At 36.8% G+C, this 27036-nt stretch overlaps 1 long non-coding RNA gene across 1 annotated transcript in view; it reads left to right on the top strand.

The window, feature by feature from the left end:
- The first annotated feature begins 248 nt into the window (after nucleotides 1-248).
- Nucleotides 249-27036, top strand: part of LOC140522367 (uncharacterized) — a 113222-nt gene continuing 86434 nt past the window's right edge. The window contains exons 1-2 of the long non-coding RNA XR_011973311.1: nucleotides 249-8419; nucleotides 10324-10375. This is a non-coding gene — a long non-coding RNA (uncharacterized lncRNA). The remainder of the gene's footprint in view (nucleotides 8420-10323; nucleotides 10376-27036) is intronic.

The raw sequence follows: 27036 nt of genomic DNA, 5'->3' as shown, positions 1-27036 counted from the left end.
TACTGCAAATTTTGCATTGTATACATCTAGCATTAATTCTATGGGAAGGCTTATATGATATTGACAAATAATAGTTCATGCAAGTAACTGATATCTTGGCAATTTCCTTCATAGTATGATTTGAGGAGCACTAGAAGAGGCTCCTGTGACCCAATAACTATATCTATATCTATGTCTGTGCCTATATATGTATATGTGTATATATATATATATATATATATATATATATATATATATATACAGAGAGAGAGAGAGAGAGAGAGAATCTGTACAAATCTGCTATCTGTTGTTACTATTCAGGTGTTTTTAGTCATGTGCAACTCTTTGTGACCCCATCTGGGGTTTCCATGGCAAAGATACTAGAGTGGTTTACCATTTCCTTTTGCAGCTCATTTTACAGGTAAGGAACTGAGGCAAACAAGGCTAAGTGACTTGCTCAGGGTCACATAGTTAGTAAGTGTCTAAGACCAGATTTGAACTCAGTAGGATGAGTCTTCCTCACTCCAGGAAAGGCACTCTATCTAACATGCCACCTAGCTGCCCCTCTGTCTAATCTGGTTATATTATTATGGTCCCATGCTAAAATTCCAGTTTTAAGGGGAAAATATACTTTATTGAGGCAATACTAGTGAGTAACATATTAGCTGGGAATTAGTTTAATAGATATGACCTAGCAGAAGAAAGATTCTTTAAGGAATTTGACATAGTAAAATTAAGGTATCATGGGCATAAGACATGAAGGATTGGCCAAGCACGTGAGACATTGTGGTAGGGTGCCTTGGATAATGACATAATTTGGGAGGAATGAGTAAGGGCTTCAAAGGGGGACATTTGGAACACAACAGAGCACTGAAGACAAATTTAGCTGCTTCACAGTTTTACCCAGGTTGGCCCTACTTGACCATATTATCTAGGTACCCTATACAAGACCATCATGAATACTACTGAAAATGTCACAGAAGTTCTTGGGTTATACTAGTCAAGAAACCCTAGCTTTCTTTGTATTATGTTTTTTGATATAAAAATTTGAAAAAAAATGGTAAAAGTTGTCATATAATCTAACATTTTAAAGTTGAGTAGAAAATGAAAAAAGTTTTGTTTTTAAATTAAATTCCACCTTTGCTTTAAAAAAAGAAACCTCATTGGAATTGTTTTTTTACTCAATTCACTCTAATATACATTTATTAAGTGCCTCCCTTGTACCAGCTATTGGGAATAAGAAGACAAAAATAAAATACTCTCTGCTGGCTAGAAGTTTAAATTCTCCTGAATGCCTCTATGTTTAGGTATAACCTAAATGTAACCACTCTCTCTTCTTTAAACATAACTGCATGCAAAATGCGTTCAATGCTTACTCGTTTTCAATTTCTAAACTTAGTGACTGATGTTTAGATTTAACCTTCCTTCCTTCCTTCCTTCCTTCCTTCAAAAGCAACCTGCCTTAAGACCATAGAGTTGATGGCTAATAGGAAAATAGTTCTTTTTTCACAAGTCTTTTTTCGAAGTAGAGCAGATCCCGATTTGTCAGTTGTTAATCTGCTCTAGAACTGAGCCAGGGAATTTCAAAATAGATGCTTGAGTTCAAGTTGCCAAAGCAAACAGTGACCTCCACTATTTAATTTTGCATTCCCACTCCTATCTCAGAAAGGTTTGTCTCATAGCATGGTTTTCATGCCTACAACATTTTAAATTATTTGATCCTTGAAGCCATCGAGCTCACCGTACAGTTAAAATATGGCCCATTCCAGTGTGTTTACACACATTTCTCACATCTGTAGGAACTGACAGACTGGCCCCAGCTCCAGGGAGTTTTTTTTAAGCACTAGGGCAAGATGTCTTTACACAGGATGATAGATTTTTTCCAAACTAAACTTGTCTGAATTTACTTAGAGATGTTGTTACCCCTAGACTGACAGACATCCTTCACAGCTGTACCTAAAGCTAAACTGAATACATATCTATATTATATACATACATATGTATGTATGTATGTATTAAATTTAAAGGCTAAATGCCAAGCTCATGACTGCCCAGACCTGTTTTTCCACTATCCTTGCCTGTGCCTAGGAACGCAAACTGGTTAGAATATTTTGACTGAGTCAACGAGTTAATTTGGTCAAACTGGTTTATGTGTGGAGAAGAAGTCCAAGGATTAGCTACACAATACCAAAATAAACAATTAAGTGAACCACTTTTGTCAGTCATTCAAATACTTAAACCCAGGGATGAACATATGGCTACTCAACCATTTAAGTTGGTGAAGGAAAATTAGTTTAGAAACTCTTTTATTAATTTAACTAGTGATTTGAAGGATTATTTTTTTTTTTTGATCCATTCGGTCATATTAGTGGAGTCTGGGGCTATGTGTCAGTTGACAAGCATTTGTTAAACAGAGGACAGAAAGAAAGACAAAAAATCTCTGCTCTCAGAGATCTCAGTCTAATGGAAGAGACAACATAAAAGCAACTATGTTCAAATAAGCAGAATACAAGATAAATTGAAGATTTAACAGGGAGAAGGTAAGAGCCTTAAGGGGGATAAGGGAAGACTTCTTGTAGAAGGTAGGATTTTAATGGAAACTTGAAGGAAGTCAGGAGGCAGAGATGAGGAGGGAGAGAATTCTAAGTGAGAGAGAACCAGTGAAAAGAACATAGAGTTGGGAGACCAAAGGTCTTGTTTAAGGAACAACAAAGAGAACACAGTCACTGGATCAAAGTATGTTGAGGGGTAAGGATAAGGTCTAAGTCTAGGCCTTAGACTCTTAGATTCTTAGCCTCTACGAAGATAGAAAAGGAAGGAGGGGGTCAGGTTATGAAGGGCTTTGAATGCCAGAGGATTTTATATTTTGTCCTGGAGGCAACAGGGAACTCCTGGAGTTTATTGAATGGTGTGGCAGAGGTGGGGGAGAAGGGATGTGACATGGTTAGACCTGCATTTTTGGGAGATTAATTTGACAACTGAATGATGTTGGGCTGGAGCGGGTAAAGGCTTGAGGCAAGGAGACTGCCCAGCAGGTTACTAAAATAGTCTAGGCATGAAGTAATGAGGGTCTGCACCAGGGTGGTGTCAGTGTCAGAGGATAAAAGTAGGCATATTGGAGAGGTTACGAAGATAAAAATCGACAAGAGTTAGCCATAAGTTGGATATAAGGGATGAGGAAGAGTGGGGAATTTGGGGTGACAGGTTTCAAGCCTAGGTAAGTGGGAGGAAGGTGGTCCCCTTGATAGCAGTAAGGAAGTTAACAGCAACAGTAATTCATGCAGTGCTTTAAGTTTGCAAAGTGTTTTTCAAATATTATCTTATTTTACTCTCACAACAACCCTGACAATGTATTGCTGTTATTATTCCCATTTTGCAGATGAGGAAACTGAGGTAGACAGATGTTAATTGACTTGCCCAGGGCTAAACAGAAAGTAAGTGTCTGAGGCTGGCTTTGAATTTAGATCTTCCTGACTCTAGATCCAGTACTCTATTCAGTGTAACAGCTTTTTGTAATTTGCTTCTTGTTCATAAGAAAAGAGTGTTTGGGGAGAAATAATGAGTTCAGATTGAGAAATGTCTATGGAACATCCAGTTGGAGGTACAGGACTGGAAGTCAGGCGATGGGTAAATCTAAGAATTGTCAGCATAGAGAGAATAATTGAACTAGGAGAGCTAAAATCACTTAAGATAACTGAGTGAAACACTGTAAAGGGAGAAGAAAAAAGAGCCCAGGACATAGTCCAGGGGAACACTCACCATTAGCAGACAAATCAGCAAACAATACTGAGAAGGAGCAGTCAATATAGTTGAAATGGGGTGGAGGAACAGCTCATGAGAAATGGATAAGTTGAGAAACCAGGAGGTTGGGATGTTGAAAGAGTATCGATATATATATATATATATATATATATAGTAGAGTCCCATAGAATGAGAACAGAGTTGCTTGAAGGTTTGTAAAGAACTGTATGAGTGTTACCACATTTAATCCTCCAAATAATCCTGTAAGGAAGATGTTGTTATTATCATCATTTTACAGAAGAGAAAAGTGGATCTGGAGGAAGTTAAATGACTTGCCCAGGGTCACATAGCTAATAAGTGTCTGAGGCAGGATTCAAATTCAGGTCTTGCTTACTCCAAGTACAACACTTTGCCATATCATCTTGTCTGTAACTTACATGGACTTGGGGCCCATTCTCAGGATCATGTATCAAATATATCAGAAGCAAAACTCAAGCCCTGGTCTTCCTAACTATAAATCCAATATTCCAGTGTCACACTAACTCATGAACTAGTATGTAGGTTATAACTAAAGTCTTCTAGCCTGCCTCTGGTCTTGGACAAGGCTACATTTAAATCATCTGAGAATCTTAAATGGTGGTAGTTTTAATTTTGTCTAAGTAGAGAGGAAGTTTCTTCCACACTCAAGTGCCCTTCTGGTGCCTCTTCGTAGCTGGGAGGGGACATCTGTGAGAGGAAACCATAAACTCTTTTCTAGCTAGAAAGGCTTAGAGGGTGAGTTCTGTAATGGACTGTATTATTAGTCTTCTGAGGACCAGCTTAATAAAGTTTGTAAAGGCTCCTCACCATACAGTTTGGCCACTGAATGATGGGATGCTGATGACTTCTTTTCAGTGACTGGAACTTAAGAGGACACTCTCTTAAAAGAGGCCGTAGCTTGTGGTATAGCAAATAGAACTCTCAACTTGGAATCAAGACTTGAAAGTTTGGAGATGGCTGAACAAATATTTGAATGCCTTGGATACTTACATCTGGGCAGCTCTGGGTTAACCTCTCTGAGCTACAGTTTTCCTGACCTTAGTCAGTCATTGAAGATGGCAAAGTCATCCACTGCATCCTGGGCCATCTCCAGTTGTCTTGACTTTTGTCTTGACACTGGACTTCAATGACTCAGGAAGAGAGAATGAGGCTGGTGACTTTTTGAAATGCTGCCTCACTTAAATCCAATGCATGTGCAAGTCAAGGTGTCACCTCTGGTATCATCAGTCCTCTTCTGAAGGACAAACAAGAATAAGGATCATTCTGAGGAGTAAATGAGATAGTGTATGTAAATTACTTTGCAAACCTTAGAGTAACATATAAATTAATAGCTATTAAGGCACAGAAGAATTAGGTAATGCTTTGAGATAGTGCCCATGTAGAAGAAGTAACATTGGAAATTACAGTTAAAAGTCATTATAGAATCATAGAAACTTAGAACAGGAAAAGACCTAAGAGCTCAGTTAGTTCAGCTTTTTACCCATATTTCACAAAAACATGAAAATCCCAGTGGACAAAACCTGGAGCTTCTCAGTTGTGTCAGTGTGCCTTTAAGGAATGTTTATCCCTTTAAAACATGGGATAATCTCTATTGCAGCTTTCTACTATTGAATGTAGAAGAGCTAAAATCACTTAAGAGCACTGTTGACTACTGCTTTTCTACACCATATTTTCCTATGCATATAAGTATCTCGGTTTTCTTGATTTTGAAAAAACTACTGAACACTAGGGAGAGGAATAAGGTTTACATAAACCCCAGTTTTTAACATCGTTTCTATATAAAAATCATTCAGTCTTCCCAAGCTATGGGAATGGAATTTGTCTGCATAAATGTAATTCCACCAAAGGCTCATAAACTGAGTGCTAATTACACAGTCTAATTTGGGGAGTTTTTTAAAGTTAATTTCTTAATTAGTTATCTTTGTGCTTTTCTTTCATGTGTCATCTTACTTTTTCACATTTCATCAAGTATCAAAATCAAGAGAAATAAAATGCAAACTACTTAGCTTTTGTGAAGTTTCAGAGACTTGAGACTGGGATATATACCTCCATTAGAAGAGCATAAGACTTGGGTGATGGCTAGACCCAGTGTTTGTCCAAAGACTACAAAGAGCCAAGAATTAATGAGCAGCATCATTTTAAACCATTTTTTTAGTTTTGTCTCCATGTTGCTTTTTCTCCACAAAAATCTCTTGACTATCAACAAGGTAGGCTCACTTTCTATTCATCTTATTCTCATCCTCAGAAAGACAAGCCATGTAGAAAGAGTTTTGTAGATTTAGAATTAACACTGAAAGATCATTTAGTCCAACACCCTTATTTCACAGATGAGGAAACTAAGGCTCAGAAAAGGTATTTGACATATTCAAGGTCATACAGACAATAAATGGGAAATCCAGAATTTGAAACCAGATCCCCTGATTTTAAACTCACCATTATAATTTTCCATTACCTTACTGCCCCCTCTGGTATTAATGCTATTTTGCTTACTATCTGACAACTGGCAAATAATCTAACTTTTTAGAGCCTTGGGGTTTTTTTTTGTTTTGTTTTGTTTTCTGAATGCTTGATGAATTACTTCTGGAAATATATGATGGAGGGTCTATTTCTCTCCCTAGTTCAGAATAAGTGCAGGCATTCTCTTATTCTTTCTTGTTGGTTTACTATATAGTGGCAAAAAGCATTTTAAATGGCTGCTGAATCAGAATACAGTGTACATATAAGAGGCTAAAATGGATGAAATTCTCTCTTCCCTATAGCAACAGAGATAAAAGCACCATGGCCTCCTAGTTCATGAAATTTATCAAATCTTTTGATTTACATCCTTATCTACTTCAGCCACACACAGAGAAGGTCATACCCTTGTGATCCACACATTCTAATTCCATAGTCGCAAAGTCTGAAATTCTTCTATTTATTCATAGCCTCCTATCATTCTGTCTCTCCCTCTGCCTCAATCCTCCAAATCCTGTTTGACCTCTAGTTCCTAAACTTCTCAGTGCTCTCCTAGATACTCTTTCCTAACTTTCCTTCCTCCTAATCTTGATCCTAAAGTCAACCAGGTCAACTTGACACAGTCTATTCTTGAATCCTTCATCCTTTGCCTTCTCACTATTCAAGCCTCACCAAAAAGCAGAGCTGGATTATCCCTCTATCTGCCTCCTCTGCTCCTACCCACCCTCTGCTGAACAGTTTAGATGGATGTTATGTGACTTTGCTAATTGGGTCTACTACAAATTTATCTAGTCTCTTCTGGGTCCTCACCATAGCAAAGCAATCTCTTTAATCTTCCCCAATTTATTCTTTACTATATTCTCCAAAGAAGCTTTCCAAGCTTTCTCTTTTCCGCTCAAGCTTCCTAAACCATCCTTTCCCCATTCATCCCTCAGCAGATAATTCCCATTCATACTTTCCTTAGGAAATAGCCTATTTACCATAACTCTGTCTTCTCCTTTATCCTTTATCCAGTTCTCCTTTATTTCAATATCTGATGAAGTAGCTCTTGTCCTTACTCCTCTGTTTATATCTTTGATTCCATCTCATCTCATCTCCTTAAACATAACTGACCTCATAATCATCCTCCCCTCTGATCTTCACCTTCTCTCTATCCTTGCTACCTTCCAATAGGCCCATGCCTCTCCCATCCTTAAGAAAACTTAACTGGAGTGAGCAGAATCAAGAGAACCTTATACACATTAACAACAACGTTGTTCAATGACCTGCTTTGATAGACTTAGCTCTTCTCTGCAATGCAATGATCTAAGACAACTCCAAAAGACTCATGATGGAAAGTGCTATCCACATCCAGAGGAAGTACTATGGAGTCTGAATATAGATCAAAGCAGACTATTTTCTCTTTTTAAAAATTTTTCTCTCTTGTTCTGATTCTTCTTTACAACATAACTAATGTAGAAATATGTTTAATATGATTGTATATGAGTAGCCTATATCAGATTGCATGCCATCTTGGGGACAGGAGAGGGGAGAGAGGGAGATAATTTAGAACTCAAAATCTTTTAAAAGTGAACATTGAAAACTAAAAATAAATAATAAATCTTTAAAAAAAGAAAACTTCACTGGACTTCACCATTCCCTCAAAATATAATGCTGTGTATTTACTTCTTTTCCTATCTAAACTCTTAGAAAAAGCTATCTCTGCAGTGCCTACACTTCCTCTTATCTCACTCATTTCTCGAGCCCTTGTAGTTTGGCTACCATTATTGCTACTCAACTGAAAATGCTCTCACCAAAGTTCTCAGTGATCTCTTATTTGCCAAATTCAGCGAACTTTCCCCATCCCTAGTCCGGCTTAGTCTTTCTGTAGCATTCAACACTGTTGACCAAACTCTACTCCTAGATATTTTCTTCTCCCTAGGTTTCTGTGACACTTCTTTCTTGGTTGTCGTAGATAGCTAATCTTTCTCAGGCTTTCTTGTTTATTCATCATCTATGTGCCACCTACTAATTGTAGACATACTTAAAGATTCTGTCCTGGATCTTCTTTAACCTAATGACTTTTTTCTGTGTTTCAAGCACAGACTGATCTTCATCCCAGAAGAGAAAGTGGAAGGATTCAAAGAACTCAAGGCTGTTAGGAAGAATGAAATGCTACTAAAGGATATAGAAGCCAGGCTTCTATAGGAAAGAAAGGGAATCTGAGGTAAAGGAAGGGAAGCAACTTTTTCAGATTGTTGGAAAAGGTGGAGTGTTATATAGAGGAGAAATTAAAGGAAAGGGGAAACTGCACAATTAGAATTTTAAAATAGATTTGAGCCTCTTCCTGAATAGGAGAGAGCTGAATACTCTGAGGAGAAAATGATACTTACTCTCTAAATAATAATCTAGTAGAGTAACAGTAGTTATCAGGTTCTAAGAGTCCCTCTAGTATGGGTCAGAGGAAGAAGATAAGAGGAGAAATTGGTCATTCCCTGCTTAGGGGTATTGAAGTAGCTACTTGTTGACCTGAAAACAACAGAGTAGTCTGTTGTCTTCTTAAGGCATCTAGTTAAGATATAATCCACAAACACTTAGGAAGTTCATACTTTGTGTCAGTCATAACAGAGGACCTCCCAAAATGTATTACAACAGATGTCAACTATCCACTTGTGGTGATTCATAAGATACAAATGAAATTCCTAGAAGAAACCTGAAAAATATTGCCAATGATTGTGAAGTCTTGAACAAGAAATCAAAGACCGTGGGAGCATAGTTGTGGTCATTTCATTATTGTCAATTTAATAAAAGAGTACAGAGAGAAGAATAAATTTGAGAAATGAACAGCTGGCCAAGGAGGTAGTGTCTGAGAATGGATTTTCAGATCATATCTTACAACGTTCCTGGCCAGAAACAGAGTACACCTAATAAATGCTGGTAAGACAACATGTGCTGAGTATCTTGGAAATCTAATCGAAAGGGCTTGAAACTATAAAGAGTAGGGAAAGGAGAAGACTTCTTGTACACATCCCCAAAGTAAAAATCTATGAAAAGCAGTTGCTAATAAGAGAGAAGGAATTCGAAGGAGACAAAATCCAGGGAAAGTGCCAGGAGTAAAATCCAAGACATTAAGTGTCTCTACACAAATGGCCAAAGTAATGAGAATAGCTACAGTTCCTAATAAAAAGGGACAAAGGACCCTTTTGTCCCTAAGACTTAATGGAATGAAGTTCATAAGTGGTATAATTTGTTCAAAAGAAACAGAAAAGACAAGGGAGGGTGAGTATTATCTATTAAGGTATACTAATGTAAGGAAATCCAAGGACTCTTCAAACAAGAGAGAAACAGAAGTGAATTTTTAGTTAGCATACATTTTAGGCCACCTAGACAGAAAGAGGAAATAGATTAACTTTGAGAAATAGATCACAAACCTGTCACAGAGGTATGATATCATAGTAATGGAAAAGTTCAATTTTCCTGACATCTTTCATGGACTCTGTCAAAAGCACAACCACTAATAAAATCTTCACTTGCCATAGTGATAATTTCACTCTTCAAAAAGTGGAGTAATTAACAAAGGTAAAATGTATTTTGGATCTGATTCTCATTAAGAAAATGGAACTCATTTCTGGGGTGGAAATGTTAGAAATTCTGGTCATGGGCTGGGGGAGTTTTCACTCCTTCCTATAGACTATCATAAAGGAAGGAAAATTCAGACATTCTCTGACTTGTACCTTAGATTTTACAAGAAAAAATTTCAAAGAGCTTAAAGGAAATCCCATGGACTTGAAACTTTTACAGAGAAAATCAGTCTAGGAGGGATAGATGCTCAAGAATAGAATTCTGAAGACACAAAGGGAAAAAATTCTAGTAAGAAGAAAGATAGGATTTTTTTTTTGAACAGACCAAAGTGGATGCACAAGGAACTCACAAATCAACTTAGATTTAAAAAAAAGAAAATAAAATGGAAGCAAGGCTAGGTAACAGAGGATCAACATAAGAACATGGCACTCTCCTCTAAAAATATTATCAGAAATGCTAAAATTCATAATGGAGAGAGGCTGGTATGGGAAGTCTAGGATAACAAAGAAGTTTTTTTTTTATTTATTTGGTTATTTTTTATCTTTTTAGCTATACTGGGAGAAAATGGAAGATCAAAGAAGAGACTGGATTGATGCTTGGGGTAGGCAATGACAACTGACAACTCAGAGAAGAAAGAGCTGCTCAGTGTTTATTTCTTTTCTGTTGTTGCTGCAAAGAAGAATGGCTTTGACATGGGAAAGAGTTGAATCAAAATAATTATCAAGGAATTGATACTCAAGATAAATAAGGGAGTAAGAAGGCATCTAGCTGCTTGTGAGAAATTCAAGTTCCCTGACCCAGATGACATACATCATTGGGTCCCGAAAGAATGATCAGGTGTGATTGCTGACTAATGGTCAGTGATATCTGAAAGACTGGGGAAAATGGGAACGATTCCATAGTATTGGAGAAGTGTAAACATCATCCTAGTTTTCATAAAATGGAAGAGAATAGAGTCTACAAACTACAGGCTAATGAGCTCGACTTTGATTCCTGAGAAAATTCTAAAACAGATCACTATAGAGATGGTTGGCAAATATTTGTATGCATTAACAGTGATTACAAAGAGCCAGAAAGGCTTCATCCAAAACAAGTCATGCCAGACTAATCACATTTCCTTTTTTGACAGAATTAATAAACTAGCAGAGGAGGGTAACTTGACTGAGATACTTTACCCAGGTTTTATTTAGTTAGTTAGTTACATTTGAGCTCCATGCTGTTTCTTTCCCAACCTCCCTCCCAGTCCCATACTAGAGAAATCCACTATTATACACACACACACACACACACACACACACACACACACACACATGCATGCACGCATACACGTACATGCACATGAAATTATACAACGCATAATTCCATAGGTAAATTCTTTCTCTGGAGGTGGATAGCATCTTCCTTTATAGGTCCATTGTAGTTGATTTGATCAGAATAGTTAGTCATTCCCATTTACTCTTTGAACAGTATTGCTGTTATGGTATACAATATTCTCTTGGTTCTGCTCGTTTCATTTTTCATGCAAGTCTTTCCATGTTTTCCTAAAATCAACCTGCTCATCATTTCTTACAGCACAGTAGTATTCCATCACAATCACCTTATTCAGTCACTCCCCAACTGATGAGCATCCCCTCAATGTCCAGTTCTTAGCCTCACAACAAGAGCTGCTATAAATATTTGAGAACATTTAGGTTCTTTTCCTTATTCCTTGATCATCTTGAAAAGCAGAACTAATAGTAATATTGCTGGATCAAAAGGTATACACAGTTTTATAATTCTTTTGCCATAATTCCAGACTGCACTCCAAAATGGTTGGATAAGTTCACCATTCTACCAAGAGTGTATTAGTGTCCCACTTTTTCCACATGCCCTTCAACATTTGTCATTTCCCCCTTCTGTCATTTTAACCAATGTGATAGGTGTGTGAGATAGTATCTCAAAGCTGTGTTAATTTGCATTTCTCTGATCAATAGTGATTTAGAGTATTTTTTCATATGACTACATATAGCTTTGACTTCTTTCTCTAAAAATTGCCTTTTCATGCCCTTTGGCCATTGATCATTTGGAGAATGATTCCTATCCTTATCAGTTTGACAAAGTTCTCTATATATTTGAGATATGAGGCCTTTATCTGAGAAATTGTCTATAAAAATTTATTTCCCACTTTTCTGCTTTCCTTCTGATCTACATTGGTTTTATTTGTACAAAAACTTTTAAATTTAATGTAAACAAAATTAGCCATTTTATATCTCACGATGCTCTCTAGTTCTTGTTTATTCATAAATTCGTCTCCTATCCATAAACCTGATAGGTAATTTATTCAATGCTTTACTAATTTACTTATAATATGTCCCTTTATGTCTTCATCCATTTTGACCTTATCTTGGTAAATGTATCTAGATTTTGTCAAAGCTTTTATTAAAATATGTCCTACTATTCTTTTAAAGAAGATGGGGAGATGTAGATTGGATGGTAATAGAATTAAATAGATTTGGAACTGTTTGAATGACTGGACCCAATATGTAGTTGTAAATGGTTCGATGTCATTGTGCCAGGAGGTCTTCAGGGGGACTACTTCAAGGTTCTGTGCTTGGTTGGCCTTATTCTGTTTATCAGTGACTTGGAGTAAAGGCATAAATAGCATGCTCATAAAATTTGTAGATGACATAAATCTAAGAGGGATACTGGAGCCATAGCACATACCAGCTCATGAGAGCCTATTGTTGAATTTTCAGTGTGAACATTTATGCCTCAGAAATTATCATGCTACAAATCAGTGCTTTACTGTCTAGACTTAAGAGAGTGGTAGAGAAAATGTTGGTAATATAGATGAAGTTTTTAAATATGTTATGCCTTTTCAGAAAACCAGCTGTTAAACATTTAGCAGCATGCCCCAGTTAATATAGTACATGCCAGAATCAGAATCCAAAAGAATCTTAACAAGCTAGAAATGTAATAGGGATAAATGTGAAGTCTTGTACTTGATTGAGTACAATCCTCTACCCCGCCCCCAGCTTCATTGGTACACATGAAACATGACTATATGGAAGTTGTTCTGAAAGACATCTGGGGATTTTAATGGATGACAAGCTCAATATTAGTCACCTCTGTGATATAGCATCAACAAAAAGGTAATACAATCATGAGCTGCATTAAGAGGGAAAGAGGGAAATAGCTTCCAAAAATAAAGAGGTAATAATAACACTCTACCCTCATCAGACCTCATCTGGGGTATTATGCTCAGATCTGGGCGCACTGGAATATTTGGAATACTAATAAACTAAAGAATGTCCATAGGAGGGCAACCAGAGTGATGAAGGTCCATATATATTAGAAGCAACATTCCAACCCTGGCTTCTATACAAGTTAGCCTGTTTTTTCCTTAAAAGATTTCGACACTATCCTTGAATGATGGTTTGCTCAGAAGACTAAAATTTCAGATTATCAACATCAATTCTTGCTCACCTGAGTCAAAAGCACCTGCAAAGAGTTCTGGGAGGGTATGCTGCTTGGCTGATGGATCACAAGGGGCAGTTTAGGCAAGGGAGCTTTGCTCGGCTGAGCCACCTCTAAGTATCCTCATTGTTTTTCTTTTCAGTATAGCCTTCTCTTGCCATGGATAAGTCAGTCTCCTTTTGTTAATAGAAGAACACTCTATGAGTGTCTCATTGTATTCCAATATTGAACCTAAACTTCCAGAGGACTGACCCAAGTTAAGCCCAGTCCAGGACACTTTATGAGGATCAGTTTAGGGAACTGAGCATATTTAGCTTGGAGAAGAGACTTAGAGGAGACATGATAGCTATCTTCATGTATCTGAAGAAATGTCATTTGGAGGAGGAATTAGCCTTGTTCTGGACCAAGAAGGGCAGAAAGTGAAGGGGCTAGTTTAGGTTTGATGTCAGCAAAAATACCATTACAATTAGAACTGTCTAAATGTGGAATAGGCCACCACTAGACATGATAGTTTTCAAGTAGAAGTTGGACAACCACTTGTCAGATGTGTTAAAGTGAAGATTCTTTCACCTATGCATGGTCCTAGATGACTGCTACTGAGCTTGACAACTATCGCGTTCTAGAATTCTGTGATTTTTCTCTCTAGTAGCATTTTTTACTGTACTGTCCACAGAAGCTGTCCTCTTTTCTTCTTAAGCCTTTTTCAGTGATCTGAGCCATTCTTATTGGGTTCAATGCTCTATAAAGAGGATCTCCAGGTTTATATATCCAGCCTTTGGCTTTCTCTGGAGTTCTTATTTCATGTCACCAGCTGCCTATTGAACTTTTCCAAGTTAGATGTCCCATAAACATACCAAACAAAACATGTCCAAAAATGACTTATTATCTTCTTTCCTAAACTCACCCCTTCTCCAAAATTCATTTTTACTGAGGTCCCCACCATTGTCCCAGTGACCTAGGTTTAAAATGACATTATTAACTTGTCCTCACTCTTCCCAAAAACCATTCAGTTGTCTTGTTAGTTGTCCCTCCAAAACATTCCTCACATCTCTCCCCTTATCTTCACTTACATAGCCACTGTCCTACTTCAGGCCTTTACCACCTATGACCTGTATTATTGTAATTACCCCCAGTTGGTCTCTCTTCTCCAAGTCATTCTCCATACAGTTGCCAAAATAATTTTTATTAAGGGATGAATCTAGCCTTGATACTCCACTGATTAAATATTTTAAGTGGATCCCTGTTGCCTCTATGACAGGACCCTTTTTTTGCATCACAGATCCCTTTGGAAGTCTGGCAAAGCCTATGGATCCCCTCTCAGTCTGTTTTTAAGAGTATAAAGTAAAATATATAGAATTACAAAAAAAAAAAGCTAAAGGTTGGTGAAAATTAAGATGCAATTAAAATGTAATTTTTCTTCATGGACCCCCTGATATCTATCCATGTATCCCAGGTTAAGAATCCTTGGATAAAATAGAAACCCTTCAGCCTGGATTAGGGTCCCAGACTTATTTCCTTTGGTATTGTAGGTTGGCTGGTATAGGTTTAACCCAATGTTATAAAGATCTAGCATGGCTTATATTGATGGCATATATTTGTATTTAGATACATGTAATCTGGAATCTAGCCCATCCCATTTCCATGGAGACTGAGATTTCTACTATTGTCAAGATTAGGAGTAATGTCTTGACTATTCAGCCAGTAGTAGCAGAGGTATTCAGGATCTAGGACAGCTGTAACTAGGTGATATCTCATGCCTTCTCTTATTACTAAGAGGGGTATCAGGCTAAAATTCAGTTTATCTACTACACACATTTAGAGGTTCAAGACTGTATTAGCGATCCAAAATAAAAGGCACTTTTCTTGTTCACTCCCAAGGGGAGAGCAATGTTTATCCTAAGCTGGTTTAGCTCCTTTTCTCCCATCAAATGCTTATTATACAAAAAACAATCATATAAACAAAACCAATCATGTATAGTGAGCAAGCTTATTTTTCAAAATGTGGTTAAATAGTAATTGGGTAGGTTACACAGATTAGGATAGACAATAGAATGCACTAGAATAAATGGCTCTCTAGTTTGAGAGTTAGATAAAATCTCAGTTCATCCAAAGGAGAGAATGATCTCACTGGAGAAGACTGCTTTCAATGGTCTCTGGGATTATAGATGCTGGGAATCAAGGGACATGTTGTTGCACATGTCTGCAGCTCTGAGTTTCCCATGAGCCATTCTAAAGCTCACAGCTTGCCTATGTCATTCTGTCCCTCTCTCTGATTCCCATCTCTTTTTCTGTGAAGTTCCTGCACCGATCTGAAAGCATGCCTGCTCTATATCTGCCATACTCAGCATGACAGACTCAGAGGCCAATCAGGAGTCACATCTCCTTCTGAAGATCTAGCTCACAGTGTCACAAGGCTGTCCTTGGGAGAAATTTTACAGAGTTGTTTCATATTACTTCCCTACCTATATTCTACATTCCAGACAAATTAGACTACTAGGTACTCCCTAATCTTGGTGTTGTATCTCTTGTTCCACCCTTTGCATTGACTACTTTTGTCATTCACCCTCTCCTTCTCTTGGCCTTTTAACATTCTTCCTTCAGGTGTCACTTCCCACCTTTGCTGACACCTCCTCAGATGTTAGGAGTCTCTCCTTCAATTACCTTTATTTACCTGTGTACATGCTGCATTGTTCCCAGTATTGCTCCCTTGGTTCCCTGAGGGCAAGGAATATGTTGGATTTTTTGTTTTTTGTATCCCTACCTCCCCTCTTCTGCCACACTGGGCTTCCTGCACAGTAATGTAACTACATGTATATGTATATATATATATATATATATATATATATATATATATATATATATATATATATATATATATATATATATATGTGTGTGTGTGTGTGTGTATGTATGTATACATGTATGTATATATGTACATACATGTATACATGTAAAATAACAACAGCTTTGTTATGTTTTATCTCCTTTGATCTCCATAGTAGCCCAGTAAGATAGATTCTATTATTATCCCTACTTTGCAGATGAGAGAAGGTCACATGTAATGAGATTTGACCTCATCTTCCTGATTCCAGGTCTGATATTCTATTTACTGTACCATTGATTCATAAATGTTTGGTGCCTTGAAGAGCTATACTTCTATCTTCCAATATGATAATATTTAAAACATATTTCAATTATTCTTCAGCATATTATTGAAACATGTGGTGGTCTCATGTGTTCTCCATTTCGTAAATGATTGAAGAGAGGCAAAGAGATTAAAAAAACCCCACAGCACAAAATCACCCCCGAAAATGAAAGTTGAGGTGATTTGGTGGCTCTTTTGGCCTCCTCGTTGTGGTCACTGCTTTATATCGGTCAAATGATAATAATAGAGATCAATATCAACCTTCATTTCCCATTTTTCAGTAGCAGCAGCATTATTGAATAGGTTAAAATTGTTACAATCATGCATAGTATCATAGGGTATATCCTTTGTGAATGAATGAATGAACAGAAAGCATTTATTGAGTGCTTCCTATGTGCAAAGTAAGGGGAAAGGATGCTATATACTATTTCAATGGCTCATGAGTTAAGGGTCCTGGGATGTCTGCATTTGAGATATGCTGTGGGGAGATGGTAATTAAGGTGGTGGTTTGACTTCCTTGACATATATACCTTCCTGTCACACCCTCAAAGTGTTGTGTTGCTTCATCTGGTGAAAAGACAGGGTTTTTTGTGTGTGTGTGATTTCTTATTGTGTACAGACTGCCCTCCAAAAATGTTTCCAATTTATAATTTTACCAATGAAGTATCAGTGTGGTGGTTTTTCTACAACCCCACTTGAACTCAGTTTTATCAAATTTAGTAATCTTTGCCAATTTCATATCTATGATGAGGTATCTCAGAGTAGTTTTAATTTGTATTTCTGATGATAAATAATTTCAGGCATTTTTCAAGTGATTCTTTACCTTATACCACATGTATACTTTTTTGCAAAATATCTTTTCATATGCTTTCACCATTTAGTCAGTGATGGCTAGAGGTTTTTCTTAAGTCTTTGTATCAGTTCCTTAAACATTTTAGATGTTAATTGTTTGAAGTTATGTCTGCTGTTGAGTTAGAACTCAAAGGATAATTGAATGTGGGTGGATAGAGAAAACAAAGACAATGGTGCAGAAAGGAGGCAACTAATGAGCAAAAATGAATGGAAAGTAGATTAACATGGACAAAGTAAATGATGGGAGATCTCACCACAAGGGCATAATTCACCTCATGTAAACCACCACAGACTGGGGAAGATATGCAAATTTGTACGGAGAGAAATATCATCAAATTCAGTGGCAGTTCAGGTGGAAGGAGAACTAGGATTTGAATGAGGGATAAAACTATAACCCTGGAGTAATTCAAGACTCTCTGTGATCTGGCACCAACTTACCTTTTGAGTCTTCTCATACTACTTTCTCTACTTCAGCCAAACTGTACTCCCATTGTCCAAGGAGGCCTTGCATTTTCCCACCTCCATGTTTTTAATCATGCTGTGGAACCTCTGGAAAAGCTTTCCTATCACTATCCACTAATTACCCTGTTCAGTGTACCCATCCTTCAAGGCCCAGTGAAAGCATCGTCTCGTCTGTGACAGTTTCCCTGATCTCTAGAGCCAAAAGTGATATTGCCCTCATCTCACAGTGCTTTGTACCCTTATTTATATGATACAGTTAACTGTATCCTTGTCTTGTCTAAACTATAAGCTCCTTGAGATCCAGGACTGACTCATCATTTATCTTTGTATGTCCTCCAGTGTGCATGTTTGCCATTAGGAATATCTATTTCCTGAAAGGAAAAGCAGAAAATCTACACCAATGTTGTGTCAGCAAATGTGTAGTTTTGTAGTTATTGCATTATTATTTCACTGTGGTGCTCTGAAAATATAGACAAATATGTGTCATTATAAATCATTGAATTTGTAATTTGCATATTTCTAATTGAAAACATTTCAGAGATAGCCCCAAGTAAATCTTCTTGCTTAATTTAAGCAGGAGATGATCATTTTAAAAGGAATTAGGGAAACATGCCTCTAAAACATCAGTATTTCATGACAAAACAGAATTAACAAAATGGGCGGTCTCAGTTTCTAATAGTACACTTTCATCAAATAAGTCTCCCTCCAAGAAATAAATTCCTTGAGGGCAGTAGGCTGAGTCCTTATTATGAATTCAGAGTCAGAAGACTGTTTTTGCATTCTGGTCTACCAAAAATCAAAACCAATGTGTAACCGTAGGGGAAACATTAAAGATGTGCATTTTCACAGGCTATCCTCCATAAGTGGAATATTCTCCCTCCTTATCACTGTCTCCCCTGGCTACCTTCAAGTCTTAGCTAAAATCCTAACTTCTGCAAGAAACTTTTCCCAGCCTCCCTTAATGCTAGTGCCTTCCTTCTGAGATTACCCTCAATTTACTCTGTACATATCTTATGTGCACATAGTTGTGGCATGCTGTTTCCTCCTTTAGGCTGTGGGATTGTGAGCATAGACTTTTCTTTTTCAACTTTTCTTTGTATCCCTGCGCTTACTTAGCATAGTACTTGACATATAGTAAGCCCTTAATAAATATTTGCTTGACTGACTTAATCCCATTCAGTTAACATTTCTTAAATGCCTACTATCTGCAGAGCACAGTACTACTGTGCAAGGCTATCAATACAAAACAAAGCAAAACAAAACAGATCTTGACCTCAAGAAACTTACATTCTATAGGCAGATGGAATGTCATGTATTTGTATCTCTGTTGTATCTCCAGTTAATAATCATTGACTTTGCTACCTTCCCCCCTACACACACACACACACACACACACACACACACACACACACACACACACACACACACACATAAATGCTGCTCTGAATATTTTGATGTATATGGGACACTTCCAAATGTCTTTGTTATAAGCCTGGAACCAGATTGTAAATGGCTTTAAATGCCAAACAGAGGAGATTGTATTTTTTTCCTAAAGGTAGCCAATGGAGCATTTTGATCAGGTGAATGACATGTTTTAGGATTATCACTTTCTGAGGTGTTTAGAGGATGGATTAGAGAAAGAACAGGCATGGACATAGGAAGACCAATTATAAGATGATTTCAATAGCCCAGGCAAGAGGTAATAAGGGCCTTTAGTAGGGTTGAGGATGTTCCAGTGGAAACAAGGGTACTGTGGTAATAGCAATAGCTGAGCTCCCGCCCCCATGCAAGCCAGGCTAGTTTTTCCTTAAAAGGTATTGAGATAATCCTCAAGATTTGGTTGACTCAGACAAATAAAGGCTCAAGCTGTTGACATCAATTCCTGATCACCTGAATATTGCATAATAGCCATGACAAACTCCAGGCTCATGGATCATGATGGGCAACTCAGGGGAAAGAACCTCACTCAGTTTAATCAACTTAATGTGTCCTCTATGCTTATCCTTGTTGAATAGTCTCCTACTACAGCTAAGCATATCTCCTTTTGTTAACTGTTAAATGACACATAATTTTCTTGTTTTATTCTAATATTCCATCTGAAACATCAGGGGACCAGCCAGAGTCAGGACCTGCCCAGAACAGGGATAGATGCAAGACATGCTTGGGAAGAATTAATAAAAGTTGGTAACATATTGGCTATTGGGATGAGGGACAGGGGAAAGTCAAGGATGACTGGGGATTCAAAACTAGGTCATTGGGAGAATGATGGGGAAGTTTGCAGGAGGGATGGATTTTGTGGGAAAAATAGGGAATCACAATTGGAAACTTTGAGAATGAGATGATCTTATAACATCTAGTAACATTCAGTTGGATGAGGGCTGGATTTGAAGTCAAAGACAGCATCCTGAATCCTGATTCTGCCACTCACTTGACTGATTTGACTTTGGGCAAGTCACTTGAACTATATGGGCTTCTGTTTTCTCATTTACAAGATAAAAGATTTAGACTAATTGACCTCTGAGGTCCCTAATATCTATAAATTTATGATCTTATGATCCTAGTCAAGTAGAGAAAGAAAGCAACCAAGGGCAAGAACAATTTAAAATATCAATTCATTTGCTAAACCCATCAAAGAGGATAGAGCAAGATTATAACCAGTATAATCTCATATAATGATACAAAGCACAGGAAAAACAATTATACAAATAGCTTGGTTTGAGAATACTCAAAGAACATTCATAGATGAAGACAACAAATAGAAAGTGAGACATATTTGTCCACATTTCCACAGTGATCTTTTTAAAAATGTAGATGCTTTTTGTTTCTTAAATCACATCCATTTCTAAATACCCCTAACTGTTCTGTTACCCAGCATACCATCCCTTGCAAGAAAGACAAAAAAAGAAAGAGGCAAGAAAGCACTTATAGCAAACCCCATCATACTGAATTTAATGGCAGAAATAATATTTCTCCCCCCTGGTCTCCCACCCCTTCCATGAAGGGAGAGAGCTATACTTTCTCAACTCTTCTCCAGGGTCGAACCTGGTTATCATAATTATACAGCATTCAGTTTCATTTTGTCCTTTCCATTTTCATTGTTTCAACTGTATGTTATTTTCCTGCTTCTATTTACTTCACTCTGCACTCTTCTGTTCCTAGAAGTCTTCTTAGATTTTTTGAATTTTTTTATATTTTCTATATGTTATAACAGAAGCTTTTCATTGCTTTTAATAACACAATTTGTTTTGCTTTTCTCCAGTCAATAATCACTGACTTTACTACCTCCCCCCACCACACAAATGCTACTCTGAATATTTTGATGTATATGGGATACTTCCATATGTCTTTGTCCTCTTTAGGGTAAATGCCCACAGCAGAATCTCTGGATCAAAGGATACGGGCATTTTAGTCACTTTAAAAAGCATAATTCCAAGTTACTTTCCAGACTGGGATGTGAATGGGGTGGCTGAGAGAGGTGAAACAAATGGTGTATTAGCGTTCCTGTCTTTCTGTAGCCCTTCAAACACTATTTTGATCATATGTAACAATATATTTTTGATCAGAAATGACACGGTGGAATTATCACATTTGGACCCCAGTACCATAGAAATGTCACTTAAAAAGAAAAGACTAGAAAGTCTGGCTTTACCAGACTAAGTATACCCCGAGTAAATCTGGGCTGGAAGCAACACAATTGGCAAAACTTTTATAATATATCTTAAGGAGGACTGATTACCCAAATAATAGGCAAAAAAAGTAAAACTACCCCAAATAATCAGCTGAGAGAACATTAATACATCCTGGCTCATATCACCTACTTTCTTATCTATACATGCATCATTAAATATTCTTGATGTGTATGAGAGATTAACTTTAATAAACTATATATTTATAGCCACATATGTGACTAAAAGTTGCAAAGACTACAGTGGCCTGCCATGTTTGTTATTTGTTGGTTGCAAAAAAGCATGACTTGATATGAACAAAACATGGCTTATTGGCTCTTCCTTAACAAGATATCCAAGCATATATTAATATTATTCACAATTCCTTTATCATTTTAACCATTGAGAGAATCCTGTTTAAAAATTTTTATTGATATCACATGAAGCACCCAATAGGAAGATATATGATCACCAAAGCTATTGGCCACTGTCCTGGGAGATATTTTATATAGGATCCAAATGAAATATATCCCTTATAGGCAATGGTGTACTCTGGTTGCTTTTTTTTTTTTTTAGCAGATTATATTATGTTCACTGCCTCAAACCTCAGAAAATTATAGAGCTTCCTCAAGGTGTCCTAAAATCTGTCCAAAAAGATCAGTTTAATAATTAAGACAGAAAAACAAAATGGATGAAAAATTCGTATTGTTCAGATAGACAGGCAATTTGAAGCCCAATCCATTGAGTTTTCTGGCACAGGCATTGCAGGCTGATAAATCTGACCTAGAATGGAATAAGAAGAAGAAAATGGAATGGATTGCATTTGGGAAATGGCATCCTATTATCTCTGTGCAAAAACACTTTTTTTTTAAAACACAAATGTTCTCCCAGTATATGTGAGAATCTTGGAATACTACAGCCTCCAAAGAATCAAAACTGTTGGAGACCCAAAGGTCAAGGGACAGATAAATGGTGGGTTGAAGTAGACTGTAACACATTTCCAATGATAACACATGTATGAGCAGCAGCAAAAGGGATAATAACATTCAGGAAACACGTAATTCAAAAAGGAAAGGAGGTGGTTATGTTGTAAGAGTGGAAGTAATAGACAGCCCACGTACTATACTGACATGAGTTAAGAGCTAAAGGATATGCCTACAGCATATTGAAGAACACAGAAATAGTTCCATGACTTCTAAGTAAATGTTTTTCCCACTAAAATCATCCTGTATTTTTTTCCTCTTTTTTATTTTATTTAAAAAATATATAATAGAGAAAAGACAAAGAAACATATTATAAACTTAAATATTGAAACAAATACAAAGTAAGAAAAGAAAAAAAGTCATTTGCATAGCAGAACAGAAGAGAGGATACAAAATATATAGCAATAAATTTCCATTTCAGGAAAGTCTATATAGTAAATACTATGTATTGTGTTGAGAGCTGTCCATCTTTTCTTTGTTCTTTTTGCTTTTTCTTTTTATTCTCTGCTGTGCACTTTTTACTTTGTTCTTTTTCCCCCTTCCTCCCCCCCAGAAGGCTAAAATTAAGCATATATATGTATATATACATATATATATACATTTATGTATAGATATAAATATATACATATATACATTGTAAGTTGTAAGTAAGGAGGATTTTGTTATCCTTTTAGAGTTTAGTTTCTCAGGATCTATAGCTATGACAATGTCTAGTTTTCAGGTGTTAGGTAATAACTCCCAGAATAGCTCCAAGGATCCTAGAGAATAATTGTTAGAATCATAGTGATGGGCAGTCCTACTGAGACTGTGCTGTGAAATAAGGAGTGATAAGTAGCAAGCTCATGTGAACATTTGGGATGGATTCTCTAAATCTGTACATCTTGAGTTGATTTTGAGCTACTTCAATTCTGCTTTGCTCATAGAGCACAGCACCTCTGATGAGGGCACACCAGGCTGGGTCCACATCACACAATCAATTCCAGTATTGTTAAGAGAGACTTTGAGAGTGTCCTTGTATCACTTCTTCTGACTACCATGTGAGTGCTTTGCCCTGTGGGACCTCTCTTTTTTGGCAAGTGTACATTTTGCATTTGAACAATGAAACCAGCCCATCAGAGTTGTACCCTCTGTAGGAGAGTTTGAATGCTTAGCAGTTTAGTTTGAGAAAGACTCTTAGTATCTGGTACCCTATCCTTCCAGGTGATCTTCAGAATCTTCCTAAGACAAGTTAAATGGGAGTGATTTGGTTTTCTGGCATGGCACTGGTATACCGTCCAGGTTTCACAGGCATACAACAATGAGGTCAGCACTCAATAACATTATTTGAGTTGAATGAATATGACCCAGAATTGTACAGGATGAGAAAGCTCATATAGATTGTCATCTGCATAGATGATAGGAATACTAAGGTTGATGAGGTGGCAGATCTATTTAAGTACAGAAAAACACCTTGCGTGCCATCATAAAGAAAAAGTGATACTCATTCAAAAATATCAGAGAAACCTTACTTGTAATTGCAATAACCTAAGAGTGCAACAGTTGGAAAATGGCCAAATAAAATAGGGTGTGTCAATTGAGTGAACTACTATAATGTCATAAAACTTGTAAAGTATGAGTATTATAAAGGAATTTGGAAAGACTAATGTGAGGAAAGCAGAGGAAGAGGAACAGTATATACACCAATTAGAAGTACAGGTATGGGAAATGGATACACAAACACAAAGATGAATGAGCCAGCAGAGAGAAGACTGGAGCACAGAGGAAGTAACTCAACATGCTGTTATGGATGTACTGCCTAAAGAAACCCATTTTAAAGTGTAAATAGTTGTATGTGTAGCACATACTAGACACATACATGTAGTAGCACATGCTAGAGTTACTACTGTCCTCCACTTGCACTATTAAGTCAAGTCTCCAGAGTAGGCTACTGTGCTCACCCAGGGTTCTAGGGATAAGGTATGTTGAGGGTATATTTCAAATGCTGATGTTCAGGACCCTTCATGATGTGCTTACCACCATGATTATGAAATGATTTATCAATTAGTCAGTCTGCCTTAATTTACTAACATTTCCCCTACTTTGTGAAGGCTCTGATTGATTGATTGGCATGTTCTTACCTGTTTTAATATATTAAGTTACAGCATTTTATAACTTGCTTTAGGTGGGGTGGGGTAATTTGACCAATTGCCTCAATTGACCCCTACCTTTACACTTATATTTGGTTTTTCTATTGTTAATATGTAAGTGGTGATAATTTATTTTAAAAGATTATTAACAGAAAAGGACTTAGTCAAAAACTTTCCTCTTTCAGGAATCCTTTCTGAGACTTCTTTTGATAATGTTCCCTTATCATGTATAGATATAATCTGAATGTATTTGTCATGTGTTAGATATAATTGTTCCCAGGTGACTTTACATGTGTGTTTTACTTCTCCATCAAGACTGTAGTCTCTAAGAAGTCCTGGCTTCTGTGTGGACAAAGTAGGTTGTCAATTTTAAGGTGGAAAGGAAAGACTCTCTTTCCCTTTTTCTCCACCTCCCCCTGCCCCAATACCTCTCCTCCTTCCCCCCCCCCGACTTTCTCTTTCTCTTTTCCCCTCCCTACTGGTATCAAAAATCTTATTATTAGACATATGATCCTTTATGTTAATCATTGCATCTTCAGACATGATTTTGAAGAGTCAATAAAGAGCAGAATAATATGTTGAATATCCAACACCTTACTGTGAATAAGTTTATAAAATACTACAAGACAGAACAGAATACCATGGATTTATCCTTCCTGTAGGAGTGGAATGAGCACTGTATAGGGGAAAAGATGGTCATAGAAAGGGGAGGCTACCTTGAGTTGGTTGACCTTAGCAAGGACCATGTGATAACATTTCCTATTCCCCACACAGGTATAGTGCCAAGTCAGCATAAGTTAAATTCATGTTAACTCATTCATTGTGGGTACTTTTGCTAATTCCCAAATATTTTTCAGCAACTTTAATTTTGAATTGATAAATATCATAGATGAATTGGAATTCTCTTTCCTCTTTTCTGGTTCAGAATGTCATACCACATTCAGAGTCAACTTCAAATTTGATAATTTCATGGTGAATGAAATAAATGAAAAAATGAATGAATCCTCAGCTGACTAGATGATAGTCAATATTTTTGTATAGAACTGCAGCCAGTTCCTCAAGTATTTAGTAGAAATGGAATGTCCAGAGGTTAAAAGACACAAAGGTAGTAACAGAGGGCTAAGCCCCTAACAAAAACAATCCTCTTATTTCCTGTGTTTTTTTTCTTCCTCATTTTTGGTTGGAAATCTTTAGGAAGCTTTCAGTATTTTATCTAGCAATCTATGCATTTTCTTCTCTTGGAAGAATTCTTTACATGCCAAATCCATAAGATTCCATAAGAAATGCCTGAGTCAGAGGCCAACAATTAGTAAAAATTCCCATTCGAAGTTCACTAACAATATCAAAATCAATCAGCTACCAAAAATAAAGCAACCTGTTTACCAAATCCATTTCTTACTGTTTTAAAATAATTACTATTGACCTTATTTAAAACATGTGATATTTTGAACTTACAAAGTGACAACCTTATTTGTACCTGGTAAGGAGTTTATATGGCAATTTCTGAATTATCTGGGCTATAGAAGAACAGAAAATATAATACAATGTTGCCTCCAAAGTTTACACACAGTGGTGGCTTAATAACAATTTTTTTAATTGACTAATTGATACAGTATTTGGCTTTGGAATTTGGCCAGACACATATGATCAGACATATATACCCCTTTTCAGTCATGTGCGCACTCACATTTCATAATCTCATATCTCTCTCCCTCCCAAATCTTTTTGTGGGCTATAAGGCTATTCCCTTGTCCCAAAACTCACTTAAGTGTCAAGGAAGGAGGCAGAACCTGATGGATTATGGATAATTCAGAGTTAACTGCAGTTTTCTTTCTTTCAGTTTTTAAGTAAGAGGATAAAAGTATTTGCATTCTAAAAGATAAGAAAAAGAACTTCTTACCTTCTGTAATCTTGACTCCATTTTCCGGTCAAATAATATTTATCATTGTGCAGAACCTTTTTCTTTGGTGGAAAAATTCAAATTGGACTGTGGAGGTATATTCTTAACTCCCTATTCAACAATATGTGTGTGTATATATGTGTATACATGTAATATGTCTTCTATTAATAATAATCTTCTTCTAGAGAGATACTTTCCTAAGACTATTAAAATCAGAAGATTCTTTTCTAGCAAGGAACTAGAAAAATGGTAATGTTCTTCAATTCACCTATCACCTCTGTGCAGAGGACTCTCAGTTCTTCATTTCTTAGCTAAATATATATTTATTGTATTGAATTGAATTTCCAGCTCTGACCTCTCTCTGAAGCTTTATGCCCACATCTCCAATTATTAACAGAACATCTCCATCTAGATGGAAAGCCAGCAACTCAAACTCGACAAGAACAAAACTGAGCTTATTTTCCTTCCCCCTTTAATACTGTTCCTTTTTCTGATTTTGCTAGCTTTCTTGATGACACCACTGTTCACCTTCTCTCCCATGAAACTTTGAAACTTTGATGTATTCTTTTCCTAGTGATAATATCATGTAATCTCTCTCATGGAAATTATGTCACTACTCAACTCAGTACCTCCCTATTGCCTGCCAAGTAAAATTCAAACTCCTTTCCCTGGC

Source organism: Notamacropus eugenii, chromosome 2 (genome assembly GCF_028372415.1).
Source record: "Notamacropus eugenii isolate mMacEug1 chromosome 2, mMacEug1.pri_v2, whole genome shotgun sequence".
In the NCBI taxonomy this organism is placed as follows: domain Eukaryota; kingdom Metazoa; phylum Chordata; class Mammalia; order Diprotodontia; family Macropodidae; genus Notamacropus; species Notamacropus eugenii.
This window is presented reverse-complemented; position numbering and strand designations above follow the sequence as displayed.